At 40.9% G+C, this 4710-nt stretch overlaps 1 protein-coding gene across 1 annotated transcript in view; it reads right to left on the bottom strand.

The window, feature by feature from the left end:
* The window catches only part of AKIRIN2 (akirin 2), a 148317-nt gene that overhangs the window by 18581 nt on the left and 125026 nt on the right, over positions 1-4710 (bottom strand). The window lies entirely within an intron of this gene.

The following is a 4710-nucleotide window of genomic DNA, read 5'->3' as shown; positions in this document are numbered from 1 at the left end:
AAGGGGGTGGGAGCCCTTCAACCCGCGCTGGGCCCCGCGGCCTGGAGGCCTCATCTCCCCGCAGGGCCCGAGCGGGTCTGCCGTGGGTCCGCAGAGCCCCTGTCCGTGTGCGAAACAAGGGCAAAGGGCGTTTGGTGGCCTCCGTGGTGAGGGCAGAGCAAGAGTCAAGAGGTCCGAGGCGGAGGAGGTGGCACCTGAGGACGGGCCAGAAAAGGCCCCGCGTGTCTCGGTGCAACCGGCTCGTTCCCTTGCCGTTGCGAAAAGGGCTGTCTTGCTTCAAGAGGGCGGTGAGGGAAGAGTTCTAAAGAACCGTAGCTGCTTGTGGGAAGAGCAGAGTTCTTTCCTGTTCAGCTTCCTAATTGAAATAAACTGTGTCACAGTTCAGCTCGGTGGAACAGCTAACAGGGGTTGCTAGGCCCCAAAATGTATGTAAGCTTAAACTTTTCTGTATCTAATCCTGTTAATTTACCTATGAACATACAGGCTGCACTTGGAAGGTAAATGGAGAAATATGCCCTTGTTTTAACACTTTGGTTTGTTTTTTTATTGTCTTATGAAATACCAGCTAACCTTTCTCTAATGGCATTTTTAAAAAAAACCCAAATACCATTAACTGTGAAGCAGTTTTATGCTTTGTGTTCCACGTTTGGCATATATTGTTAATTAAGCTGTTACAGCACCCAGTCAGTCTAAACAGAAGTCTGTTGTCAGTGCTGGTGATGTGGCTGTGCAATCCTTAGCATAACTGATATTTTGAGTGATGGGGTGACCTGGCAGAGCTTTTCTGCCCAACAAAAATAGTAATTAATAATTTGCTTTCTGTAACAGGTCGCTGATGGTGATGTTGGAACACTTAGGTGAAATTCTCCTTAGGTTTACCTGACTTGCCTTGGCCTAGAATTACAGAAAATAGCAAAATGCTATTGCCTTTTCCTCTGCTGAGGAAGTACTTAGAGTATTTTCTTGATAAGGAGGATAGTGAAAAGCCTTTCTAAAACTGAGATTAGTTCTGGTTTTCCATAACAAGGCTCAGGAAATGTACTCATGTTTTTAAGTGTTATAATTGTCCTACGATTGCTATACAGGTATAACTCCTTCTGTGGACGCTCTGCTTTGGAATAATGATGGCTGATTTTCCATTAATTTAATTCTTCATTTCCATAGCATTTCCCTAAGCAGATAAGTTTCCCTGTATTTGTGCAATAGTTTTAAGTGTTCTAACCAGTTCACCCAGCAAGGCTGAGGCAAAGTTACTCTGGCATGGTTGGAGTTCAGGAAACCTTGAATATTTTTTAGCATGTGTTTGATGCACTTGATTAGCTCAGAATGCCCAGTGCCCATACAGGACTGAGACAGTCACTTCTGCCTGCGTCTGTGTACTGAGAAGCACCTGCATATGGGTGCAATACTGAAATAAAGAAAATTTAGAGTAACCAGCACTTTCCCACTGGACTTAATATTGTGTATATTCTGCATTCAGCAGCAGTAAAGGTTTGGTTGCGTTACCGCATGTGACAACAGATGTGAAGGACTGTTCAGGTACAATCTAAGTCAATTAAATAGTTTAAGGAATCAGGAAAAACTTCATCAAGATAAGCTGCTAGAAAACAAGCTTTTGCCAGTGCAGGCAGCACTATAATTGTTAGCAATTGATTAGAGCCATGATTGTCCTAATCAACAGAGTTACTCAGACTTTATCTGACCTTTAATTTGTTGAGCTAAATTGAACTAAGTCTGATTTAAGTCAAAGTAAGAATGCCCATAGCCCTTTGCAGCAAATTAAACCCAGCTAAACCTATGTAGATTTGCATGTAGACAAGCCCTAAGGCAGCAAAATGTCCAACAGCAGTGACAAAGTGCTCGATGGTTGTCAGGGAGTTGGTGTTTTTCCTTTCACTCTGGCAGGAAACGCCATCGGGTCAAGGCTGCAAACCACTGGTTATATTGTTCTTTCTTCTACTTACTTGCTATATAACCAATTTGCTGCACAGGGTGCCTTTAAAAATATGAGCATAATTTTAGAATAAATAGTACCCACAAATTGTATTAATATGGGAATATGAGAGCTTATTTATAACTGGTGAGCGAGATTTTATTGGATCTGCACTTCAAGCATGACACATGTTGAAAAGAGAAGTCCAGACACAGGGCAGTGTTTTGACCTTTGTGGAGTTCTGAATGTGGTGGGGAAAGTAACCAAGTAACCCTTTCAGTGTATTGCTTTGGCACTGTGATGGAAATGTTGCAGTTGACCAAATGTTAATCTTTATGCTTTCTTTTTTCCTCCCCTTTCCTCTCACCATTGCTCCATTCCCCCATTGTTTTTTGTTTTCTTTTGCCGTCTTCCTCTCTCTTTATACACCATGTTAACTCTGCTTCCTTTTCCTTGAGACATCCTATCCATTTGATGCACAGTCCACAGTCCTTTTCTTTTATCCCATCTGACCATACTCCTCCCACTTCACACAGTGGCTCAAGTCTTATTCACTAGCCACTCTCTCAAAACAGTGACCACCAGCTAGCTGAGCTGTTCTTTAGGTCTTGTTCCATCTCACCCTGAGTAAGCAAAAGTCACTTTAAACAGTGTCATTCCTATTGACATTCTCTTTGAATTCAGCCATGCAGACTGAAGGTTTCTTACTGATGTGTCAGGTAAGCACCGTGGTTGCAGATTTTGCAGACAAAATGCAGTGGAGGCTATCTGGGAGGACTTGGGTGAAGTGTTTGTGTGGTTCCAAGTGAAAAAGGATTAGCTGAGATGCAAAAGATGGAGATTAGTGCAGGGATTTTTTTTCAAAGTAGCTGAGCCCACAAAGGGGGAGAAAAAAGTCTATGCAGATGTATATGCTGTCAGTGTGAAGTAGGAAGAAACAGCCAAAAGAAAAATGGAATTAATTTCTTAATCTGCTTTGCTATACAGCCACCCAGATGGTGCTGGCAAGAGGAAAAGGATACAGAGGAAGAGGAGTAAAAACCAGGGGTCAGTGAAGGTCAGCTCTGGGTCTTTAGGTGCTGACTTAAGCTGGTAAACTACCAAAATTATAATCTGAACCTGCAAGATGGAGTGACCTTCAGTAGGACAAACATGTTTCTTAAGTTTAAGGTACTAAAGGATTTCCAGCAGAAATACAGAAGTATATTTGCCAATATAAGACACACTGAAGATGCTGAAATTTCATCTGAAATAGGGTATGTACTTCCACTTTTACAAATTCAGGAAAGGTTAATTAAAACTGGAACTCATTCAGAAAAAGGTGACTGGGCTGATTAGGAAAACAGAAATGGAATATTTACTTACTGCGAGAAGTGAAAGGGTTGCCATTTAAAGGTTATTGGCCTAACCTAAATAACTGTTGAAGTCTGTGATTTTTCCCTAAAAGCACAAAAAGGAGAAGTTCAGGAGATTTTTGAGATCAATTTTAGTGATGTGGACTGTGTTGATATAGGAACTGGCAGTTAAGTCTCCCATACTGGAAGTAAGAGATTTGTAATTGCCAGAGGAATTAGTTTCCAGAGCACTCTTGCAGTAGCAGAAGCATGGTTGAAAATAAACTATATCAACCCCAAATCTTTAGATGAGGCTTAAGTGGTCTTTAGATAAGGCTTAATATTCTAAGAAAAGGGATGGTGGATGACCCAGGAAGTCCTTGCAGTCATTTGCTAATGTAAGATGGAAACGGTGAAGTCACAGTGAAACTAAACTTTTTACTTGCAAGGAGGTAATAACCCATTTGAGTCAGTTCACCCATATTCAGGATAATACATGGAGGCTATAAAAGGAAAATTACTGAACTCACTGGTGTATACGCATGAGTTGTGCTAACAGACCTGCATATAGAATAATTAGGAAGCAGTGAGTAAAATTTTGCAGTTCTGACTACAGCAATTACCTTGACAATTTCAGGAAAGCATCAGCACTAGCAAAGCGTGGATTAGTGCACTTTTCCATCCATTGTCAATCACAACCTTGAGTAGGTTCACAAAAAAAAAGTGAGGGCAGTGTCATGAGGAATGTGCTGGAAATGTTACTGCAGCCTAAAGAAGGAATGTCTTGTATCCCCATGTCCTGCACACCTTTATCTGCCACCATCAAACATTTTAATAAACATTTACATTGTGCTTATCTGTTCTCTTCCTTCCTTTCTCTCTTCTAAAAAATTCACATTTTTTTTAACTTCACACATAAGGTTGCCTGCCTGAATTTTGGAAAAACACTGCATCAAACTGCTTTACACTTGATCTTAAAAAAACTGCCACAGTGCTTTAGCAGAAAGGAAAACTACACTTTTTAGAATTTTTTTTTCCCCAAAAAAATGTTCTTCTATATTTTTGTAGGACAATTAATGTTTTATAAGTGATCATGAAAAATTACTTTTACATGCATGCAGCATGGTGTTCCATATCAACTGGGGAGTAGAATCCAGTCATCTAAAAATACATTGAACTGGAATGGTGAAAAAAAATTACAGGTCAAATAATAATCTTACGAGTTATACTGAATATGTGAATTAAGGGCCATTAAAGTCGAACACGGTCAGAGTTGTGAACATCTCCCCACAGCTGCAGTGGAGTGGAGCTCTCTTCCTGCAGACCTTACACAACTATGTCATGCTGAGATGAAGTGAAGGTCAGGATTTTCTTCTGCATTTGAGTGTCAGTGAACAGACCAGTGTAGGACACAGGGACAACTGAGGCACAGTAACTGTTTCC

This window comes from Chaetura pelagica, unplaced genomic scaffold (assembly GCF_000747805.2).
Source record: "Chaetura pelagica isolate M959 unplaced genomic scaffold, ChaPel_1.0 scaffold174, whole genome shotgun sequence".
In the NCBI taxonomy this organism is placed as follows: Eukaryota; Metazoa; Chordata; class Aves; order Apodiformes; family Apodidae; genus Chaetura; species Chaetura pelagica.
The sequence above is the reverse complement of the archived record's forward strand: the minus strand, read 5'-3'. Positions and strand labels throughout refer to the sequence as shown.